Consider the following 10,453-nt stretch of genomic DNA (forward strand, 5'->3'; position numbering starts at 1 on the left):
CTGATTCTTTTAATGATACGTACGCCTCTCGTACAGCGTTTTCCCTTCTCCCAACAATATTGATATCATCAGCATAGGCCAGGATTTCCACTAATTTATCATATATTAAATCAGTGATTGTGATTTGTAACATACGTATTACTTTTTCCAGAGCCAGATTGAACAGTATACAGAGATAAAATCTCCCTGGCACAGCCCGTTATTTGTTTTAAACGGTTCAGACAATTTGTACTCTACATTCAACTTTTTCAAGATAAAGTTAAATTTACCAACTGATTTGGTTGCTTAGCTCATTCATTGCTTTTTACATTTCTCTTCTATTCATAAAGTCGTAGGCTCGTAGGCTGCTTTGTAGTCTATAAATATGTGATGACTATTAATGCCATATTTCAGTGTTTTTTTTTTCAATGAATTGTCGATTTACCACCTCTGAAACCTACCTGGTATTTTCCTACTATCCGTACTGCATATGGTGCCATACGGTGACAGTACTGTTTAAAATATTTTGTACGCTACATGTAGAAGCGTAATTCCTCTGTGATTAGAGCAATCAAAAATATCTCTTTTTTGTGTATGGTGCAAAGTATTCCAATATTTCATTCATTGGGGAGGGATTTCTGTGTCCATATTTCTTTTATAAGCTGCTCTATTGCCATTATAGATCAGATCATTAGTATTTAATTTTTTTTTGGATAGTCTGGTTCCAGTACAAATTGGTAACTTTAAATCACGATTATCCACGCCAACCCTTTAAAGAGTATCCGAAAGTTTTATGTGTTAAACATAGTCAAAAGATTTTTTATAATTTATAAAACAAGCGTATATTGGTACTGACACATCCCTATAGTATTGAACTGGAACCTGAATACTAAATAAAGCTTTTTTTGTTCACCCTTCACGAAATACAAACTGCGTGCCGCCCATAAAAGATTCACATTTTTTTATAAATTCTACTACCCCTAAAAATATTTCTAAATCCATTCTAGTTAGGATTTAGACCAAATAGATGTACTTTTGATAACCTGGATACACTAGGTTCTGAAATTGCGCACGCCATGGAAAACAAGAATGAGGTAATAGCCGTTATTCTAGACATACAAAATGCTTTCGATAATACTTCAAAATCAGTAATTCTTGCAAAACTTAATGACCTCAAATTAGAAGTAACATATCGAACTTTACTATTTACTTTTTAACAGAAATAATGTTTCCAGCATATGGATACTTTGGTACTAATAGAATGTTTCAAGTGTCCATAAATGGTAAAGTGTGTGCACCACAAGCTGTAGGACATGGGTTACCAAGGTTCTTTTTTTAGCACTACACTATTATTGATCTGTATTAATAACATATGCTTCTATGACAAAAGCACCAGTGCAGCACGCTATTTACGCTGTTGATCTCTTACTATTTTGTCAAGGTAAAACCAAATCCAGTACATAAGTCTTGCTTTAAAACAACCTACAGAGTATCAATTGGTCATAAAAAGTACGCAAGTATATTCAAATTTTCACGCCAAATTTATAGATTTATAGCTTCATGGAACTTCTCTTCGTGTAGTAGATAAATTTGATAAAATACTGTCCTGACGAAACTATATAAAAGAAACTAAGGCTAATTACTTAAGGAGAATTAATATAATCCCTTGCTCACTGTCATTGGGGAGCTAAAGAGTAAGTATTACTTAGAATTCACCTAGCTCTAATCATGTCCAGACTGGATTACAGTAGCATACTCTACATATCCGCTGCAACTCTCCCCTTAATTTTCTTAATGTCATTCAAAATAAATATCTTTCAATTAGTCTCTATAAAAGCCTTCACATCAAAGCCTATGAACGTTCCTGATCATTTGGAGATAAAGATTCCTTCTGAATTACTTTACAAAAGTTTCTGCTAATCCCTAATTCAGCTGGGGATCTTGTGGCAAGACACACACACACGCACGCACATACACACACACAATTAGTGCCCATATTTAAACTTAGATCAGTCAGCCCAATTGACCGTAAATTACAGTTAATTAACAATATATATTTTTCAAATATAATCCCCATTTATATCCCTCATATCTCGCCTTGGACCAGAAAGCTGTCCACTTTTAATACTAGTCTATATAATTACAACAAAAAGGAAACTCGCACCCTTCTAATTAGATAAAAATTCAATAAAATGGTAGATAAGGAAAAGTTTGACACAATATTCTACGCTGATGCCAGTAAGGGTGAAGATGGTACAATTTACGCAGTTACTACAATAGACCAAACAATAACGTCATTTCGACTTTTTACAATGTGTAATATATACACAGCGAAATTATATGAAATATATAGCTCTGAAAGTGACACCAAAAAGCAAAAAAAGTGTAGCCATATGCACCGACTTACTGTTATCGATTCATTCTCTAAGAACCTTAAGCTCACAATATCCAATAGTCAATAAGGTACACAATTGAAGGAAGTTTATTGTCTCAATCTTCCAGTTAAAAGAATACAGCTATATCAAGACCTAAAATATCTCTTTAAGCAATCGGTATTGGAAAATTAACAAGATCAATGGAGTAAAATCACATCCAAAGTACACCAAATAAAACCAAAAATACGGTTTCCGTATAGCCTTGTAGAAAAAAGAAGAGACAAAGCAATAATCAGAAGAATAAGATTAGGTCACACTCGACCCACGCATGGTTACCTCATCAGTTTTGGTAACGGTCTAGTTTGTGAACGCTTTAAGAACACATAGCTTTCCATTCATCATATCCTACTTGAATGCGGTACTTTCAGTTCATTCAGTTTCATTTTAACAAATATCGCAAACATAGTTTTAGTTCCCGTGACAATGATAATTAGTTGTCGAGAGTAAACTTAAAAAAAAGTAAATATTAAGGCGACCAATGTGATAATAAAGGAATATAAAACAAAATAGAAACAGCATGTAAACAGAATTCATAAAAATCGGCTAACTAACCAAATTACAAATCAAAAGCAAGAAGATATGTAGCACGCCCGTTGGAAAGATAAAGCAAAGTGTGATGTAGCAGGCAACAAATGCTTAAACAGGAAGAAGAAGAGGAAAACTCTCTAACAATAATTTTCATGAAGAAGGGAGTCTTTAACTGCTTCATATAAAAATGGATAAAAATATGGAATAATTTAATTGGGTATGTTAATTGGACTATCGAGCAGTGAATACTGCTACTAAAATGTTTTGTTCACAGATCAAACGAGAATTCATTTATGGACGCCACATGCACAAAAATTCGTCTACAGAAGAGTTGACGACCGGTATACCAGTTTTAACCTCACACCACGTTATTTTTGATGGTGGCAGCATAGTGCTATCGGCGTGGTATTACTTGGGAAGGACATACTGAACTTGAGGGTGTGATTGAGCGAATGACAGCTGACATGTACATTGAAAACATTTTAGAAGATCATGTTTTTCCATTTGATAATACACGATAATTGAAAGATTTTATTGGCCACCATATGGCCCGGATTTAAATCCGATCTAGTATTTGTGGGACATCTTAAGATGTAGCATTTGGAAAAGAAATCCTGTTTATATGACACCAAAAGAGCTAACCCATATAGCACAAGAAGAATGATATGCAATTCCTCAAGCATATATTCAAGATTTTATTTAGAGCATTCCACGATGGTTACAAGCAGTAGTCAACGCTCGAGGACGGAAAACCAACTATTAATTTTGTTCTTTTAAACAAAACATTAAAATATGACGTCGTAAGTAAATTTCAACTTATTTTTTGTTTGCATTCCAAAAATTCCAAATTAAATGTTTTTCTTCGATGTAGCTGAGTATGTCTTGTTCTACTGCCATTCTTCGTTGACTATGGACTATGGACTAACTATGGACTATGAACAAAACCATACAGAACAGATTTGAAGCATGGGAAAGAAAAATGCTTCGCAGAATGTTTGGTGAAAAAGTAATAGAGGGAGAATGGGAAAGAGGAATTATTGCAGAAGTGTACCAATTGTATGCTAACTCTACAATAACAAAAGTGGTGAAAAAACATAGATTAGAATGGCTCGGATATCTAGAAAGAATGCAAGGTAATAGACTAGTCAAGAATATTGTTTGGAGAGTACCTGAGGGCAAAAAAAAGAGAGGAAGATAAAGACAGAAATGGAGAGATGTAGTGACGTACGATGTCAAAGAGATGGGAATCAGAGATTGAAAGCTGATAGCTAAGAACAGAACAGAAAACGATGGAAATTATCCATCCAGCAATGGGCCTAAAAGGCTTTTTAACGCTATACATACATACGTATTTTCTTAAATTGAATATAACCAACGCTAAATCACAAATCGCTCTTAATGTATAATATAGATCTTAATATACATTTTATAATCTCAACAACTTACATTAAAGATTCATATTCTGACATATAATTACTTTAAGTTGGTAGGTACATTCAAAAATAAAGATACATTTCAAACTAAAGCTTTGAAAATAATATTTACGAAACAAGTTAAATACAATGAAAAATACAAATACAGAGAACTTTGGATGGAACACTTTAAACTGCAGGACAAATAGAAAAAGACAATAAACGTCTTTTCTACGAATTAATCACATGCAAAAAGAAAATACATAAAGAATATACAACTATAAAAAGATAGAATTATACATGATGAAATAAGTGAGTAAAGCTCTTTCATTTAAAAGTTTTTGGTATATTAATAATGTACATTAATTTATGCATATAATGGATTAAATACATTAAATAATTTTAAACACTATTTAATTTTTTAAACTAATAAATTAGAAAATAAAATATGTCTGAATATGCAAGTTACCTCCTGTTCAAGGCGTTTTTTATCAACGGGAAGACATATTTAAATCACCCACGTAACACGTTTTGTCACAGACCACTCAGTAGCTAATACTGTCTTATTTCATTTCGAAGAGGGAGTGCTTATATAATGTTGTCAACTGCTAATCACGATCTGTATGTTCACAAACAATAACAAAACTTTCTCTTATTTTAAGATTTATGAAATGAAAAATTGACTTTGTAGTATCACTATACTTAAGTCGTTTTTTTGGAAATCAAAATTATAAATATTAGTGAGACAATAACACTTGTGGTGTGGTTATTTCAAAAGTATAAACAAAGGAATAAATGTTGGTCTAACATCTTTTGACAAGTTAAATTTCTATGTTAAAATCAAAAATGGTAATGTATTAGCTGGAAATCACGAGACAATGTGGATAAACAAATAATACGAATAAATAAAAAAATAAAATATATATATATATATATATATATATATATATATATATATATATATATATATACTCAGATGCAAAAAAACGCAACGGAGAAAATTTTGGTCAAATTGAAATTTATTTTTATCCCTATTTTGATAATTTTTTTAGCACACTGTGTAAAAATTTATAAATTTTAATTCAGTATAGTGAGTTTTTTAATAAAATTTTGTATTTGACTTATTATACGGAGTTAATCGAAAGGTGGTTTTTTATCCTAACTTTGAAACATCTTGTGGAATAATTCCGTTAGAGAATTTTCGTAAAACCTTGTTTTTCGGTTGCAACCATGTCTTCTAAGTATTATGTTTCATGTGAAAATATGAATTGGTTCATTTTTAGGAGCGAAATGACTTTGCCACCCACAATTTACGACTTTTCCTATTATTACCATTATCTTTTGTATTAATTTGTAATACGACGATAGGGGCTTTGGGGACTGATATCGAAGGAATGTCATATAGACATCCCAAAAGCACTGTATTTAAATAATGATTAAAAGCATCGACATGATCTTGGTGATAACAATAACATCAATGATAACAATAACAAAACATAAAAAAAAAACAACTTAAATGTAACTTAGCCTAAGTACGCAAATAACAAAGAAAAACTAGTAAAAAATAACTTAATACTTTGTATTGCCTCCCCTAGCCTCTATAACTGCCTGTACACGTCGGCTCATGCTGTCTATGAGGTTGCGAATATCATCTTGCTGGATGTTTTGCCATTCCTCTTCTAGAGCCAAGCGAAGTTCGTTAATTGAGGCTGATGCGACTTCTCGACCTCTAATATTTCTACCAAGCATGTACCAACCGTACTCTTTTGGGTTCAGATCTGGCAAACACGCTGGCCAGTTCATTTTATTAATACCAACATACCTTTAAATATTGCATGACACATATTGCAGAGTGGGATCGAGCATTATCTTGCATTAATAGAAAATCATCGCCGATATATTGAGAAAAGGGTACTACGTGATTCGCTAAATTTCCTCAATATATCGGTGTGCAGTCAACGAACCCTCAATAAATACCAATTCAGTGTGCGCCACTCGGGATATTCCTGCCCATACCATCACCGAACCCCCTCCATGGCTAACACTGGGGCTGAAAGTGCACTCCGCAAATCTCTCTCCAGTTCGACGCCATACTCGTTCTCTCCCATCTGATGAGTGAAGACAGTATCTCGACTCATCCGTAAAAAGAACATTACTCCATTGTCGTGAATTCCAATGTAAATGTTTCCTGGAAAATTGTAGTCTAGCTACTCTGTGCCGTGAAAGTAATTTGGGCCCAGTTGCTGGTCTGTAACTTTGCAAACCAAATTCATGTAATCTTTGACGAACTGTAAATACACTTATACACAAATACACGCATATTATTGCCTCTAACCTCTTGATGCTGATTTCTTGTTTGCACCGCTGTTAAATGATGATCCCGCAAAGCGTTGACTCGTATAAAACGATCATCTAAAGCGGTAGTTTTGCGCTTCCTGCCACTTCCCGCTTTACACTTGTTTGTTCCAGTTCGTATAAAACGTTCCACTACTCTTTGGATGCTAGAGCGATGAATGTGTAGTAATCTAGCGACCTATTCATAATTTCGCCCATCTTAAACCAGAGCAACGGCTTTCGCACAATCTTCGACACTAAGAAGCATGATCAATCATAGGTAAATAAAATGTTAGTGTCAATATGACATAATGATAAAAGTCACCAAAGTCACCTGACGTATTACGAAATAACTCCAGAATAATCATAATTAAAAAAGTCCTTAATTGTGGGTGGCAAATTCATTTGGCTCTAAAAAATGAACCAAGGCATATTTTGACATCAAACAAAAAACACAATGCTTAGGAGACATGATTGCAAGGTTTTATGAAAATTCGCAAACGGAATTATTCCACAGGATATTAGGCTCTCGTTATAAGTCTTATCCTTCCTTCAAAAACACCGTCTGTCTTCTGACTATAAATTATTTAAAACCTTATAAATCAAGTACCTTTTTTACTTCTTCTTCTCATTTTCTCTAGCACTACAATCCGAGGTGGATCTTTGCTAACTTAAAAATATGTCTCCACTTGCAACGGACCATCATTAACTCCTCTGCTTATTCAATATTTACGGCCTGCTCCTCTCGCATTCATCTAGCCGAAGGATGCTCTGGTCTTTCTGCCTCTGAGCAGTTGTCTTTAAAAAACGTACTCTTATGTTCTTTTGTCAGGAATGTCGCAAAGCATTAAAGAGTGTTCCAGCTATGCTGCGTAAAATTGTTAAATTGGAAGAGAAAGTGCAAACTATGAAGCATGCGGTTGTCTAGCAAGCAATAGAGTATAAGGTGACTCAGAGAACAATAAGAGCCAACAGTTTGTTAGTTTATAATATTCCTGATTCTAATTCCACAAATTTAAAGGACCGTATTGCTCGTAATAAGTCCATAGTCGATGAGGTTTTTAATAAATTGGGGATGTAGCAGGAACTCGCAACAATAAAGAAAGTTATTCGTGTTGGACTAATCAAAAATAACAAGGCAAGAGCCGTCAAAGTTATTTGCAATATGGATACAGTAAGGCTGGCAATAAAATCTGGGAAAAAATTGCAGGGGACACGCTATAAAATGTCCTATGATCAGACACTGATGCAACGGGAAGCCTATAAAAAAGTCAAGACTAATCTGGAAGCTAGGGTTTCAACTAGTGAGAAGAATTTGGTCATTAGGTACCGTAACGATGAGCCTGTTGTGGAAACTAAAATGCCACGGCGGCACCCCAGGTCTATTTTCAAAATGCCGGAGATCTCCTTACCAAATTACATGAACTAATATCAAGGGTGGTGAGCAGTAATTATGGCATTATTGTCATGGTTGAAAGTAATTTAAATAAGGACTTTTCTAATTGTCAACTTAAATGTACAGGTTTTCGTATTTTCCGTTGCGATAGAAATTGCAATACTAGCCATAAGTCCAGCGGAGGTGAAAAAACAAGGGTGGAGAAAGTATATTTCTTCTATCTAATTAATAATACCCATTTTATTATTGCTGGAATCTACATCCCCCCACAGTTTTCACATGAAATCTACAGTGTGCATTGTGAGACAGTTGAGGGATTGATTCAATAATATCCAGCTACGAATGTTTACCTGCTAGGTGATTACAATCTGCCGAAGGCGTTGTGGTCCAATGGGACAGTAGGCCAGTGTCCAGCAGGTGACCCAGCAATTGATTTGGCTCAATCTTTACTTATTTTTCTGTTATTACTGTTATTTTTCACCACAATAACATACCAAATGATCTCAATATATTTTTAGATTTAGTTTTTTTTTTAATTCTAGATATTGTGTTGTAACTGAGGAGGTTGAACCTCGTACGAATTTCAGTTTGTATCATACTAGTTCTGATTTTAGTATAACTACTTTAAAAGCACTTTAGTCTAGAAATCTTGTATGTAATGAGTTTTACTATGATTTTACAAATGGCAATTATATGGATTTAAATATTAATTTATCATCTATTGATTGGGTAAAATGTCTAGGCAATATTGGCATAAATGATTGGGTTGTTCTATGAGCTTCTAAATACTGGCATCGCCTATTTTATACCTTTAAAAATATACCATAATCCTGTTTGTATGAGCTGTATGGTTTTAAAGTCTATCAGTAGGGTGCTAACCTGGCTGTAGACCCCCTTCTCCTTTATCCGGGCTTGGGACCGGCAACAGTTCTGCCGAGCTACTTGATCCACCCAACAAAACTGCTGGCGGAGTTCCAGAATGGGAAACAAAGAAATAAAAATACTCTGTTACGTCCATTTTGATAGCCCAAGATGAAGTTAGTCTGCAAAGACTGGCCCACAGACTTAACATAAGAACAAAAGAATTTAATATGACAATCTCATCTCAGAAAACTAGAACAATAGTAGTCAGCAAAGAACCAACCAGATGTAAAATAGAAATTGATGACATCAGTATTGAACAAGTAATGGAAATAAAATACCTGGGAATTACACTGTCCAACTATGAAGACCTGGACAAAGAAGTGTGAGATCAAGTACAAAAAGCAAATAGGCAGGATGACTTAATAACCCTATATGGCGAAACAGACACATTAACACTGAGATGAACTCAAGAATTTAGCCAGCGTAAGACCAATAATGACATATGCCTCAGAAACAAGACCCGACACAGCCACAACGCAAAGGTTACTGGAAACGGCAGAGATGACAGTACTAAGAAGAATTACATGATCTTAAAACAGTTCTTACCAAAAACATCTCAACATCTCTCAAGTTATACAATTCTATTTAATATTTCTGTGTTTATTATATTCACTAATACCCATGCACGGTTGATGTGGCTTTGGTGTTAAAAAAAAATTGTTGTGTTTGTGTATATCTAGTAGTATTTTAAGAAATATTTCCAATGCGGAAATCTAAACGTTTTCAATTAAAATTGTATTTAATTTCCAATAAGTATAGTGGATAAAAATAAAATAGCTATTAATTTAACTTTATTCCCACTTTAGAAAAGATTACAAAATTTTTATTGTAAGAAAATTGTATTTTCTACAAATTGTATCAAAAAATCTATATTTACTTGATAAAAGTATTTATACCTGTAGAATAGTATAAAACGTTAGTCTAAAACAATATTACTACGAACATAATTACTTACTTGCTGTAAATAAAAGAAGTACACAGATTTCAAATCTATATCAAATTTCTCGAAAGTCATCTCAAAAGAAACTGAACTAAAAGATCTCAAACTATCTTTCACTATTTATATAGGTATGTAAATTTACATTATTTAAAATAAATGACTTTTATAGACATAACAATGATAAAGAATATGGTTGGCAGGAGACAACTATCAATTTATACAAAAAAATGCAAGAATCGAAATTTTCCCATAATAAAATAATAGAATTAAATTATATTAGAAAAGCCAAACCAACATAGCGGTAATAAATATCTATTTTTTAAATATGGTTCAAACACATTATGCATATTTTTATTTTAAAATATTGTTAAAAGCAATTTATATTTTGACAGACAAGAAGTAATTTTTTTTAATGAAAAATTTGCTGCATCCACCATGAGGCGATTAACCCATAAATGCCCAAAATTAAATTTTTATCAAAACGAAATCAAAACTTCAGAATGAA

At 33.3% G+C, this 10,453-nt stretch overlaps 1 protein-coding gene across 2 annotated transcripts in view; it reads right to left on the reverse strand.

The window, feature by feature from the left end:
- The window catches only part of LOC140445716 (uncharacterized), a 59,177-nt gene extending 49,140 nt beyond the window's left edge, over positions 1-10,037 (reverse strand). The window contains exon 1 of one of the 2 annotated variants that reach the window (XM_072537995.1): positions 9,964-10,037. The gene's annotated coding sequence lies outside the window, so the exon portion shown is untranslated. Of the gene's footprint in view, positions 1-4,823; positions 4,938-9,963 lie in introns of those variants that run through there. The other variant, XM_072537993.1, reaches the window with a different exon arrangement.
- Between the last annotated feature and the right edge of the window lie 416 nt (positions 10,038-10,453).

Source organism: Diabrotica undecimpunctata, chromosome 7 (assembly GCF_040954645.1).
Source record: "Diabrotica undecimpunctata isolate CICGRU chromosome 7, icDiaUnde3, whole genome shotgun sequence".
In the NCBI taxonomy this organism is placed as follows: domain Eukaryota; kingdom Metazoa; phylum Arthropoda; class Insecta; order Coleoptera; family Chrysomelidae; genus Diabrotica; species Diabrotica undecimpunctata.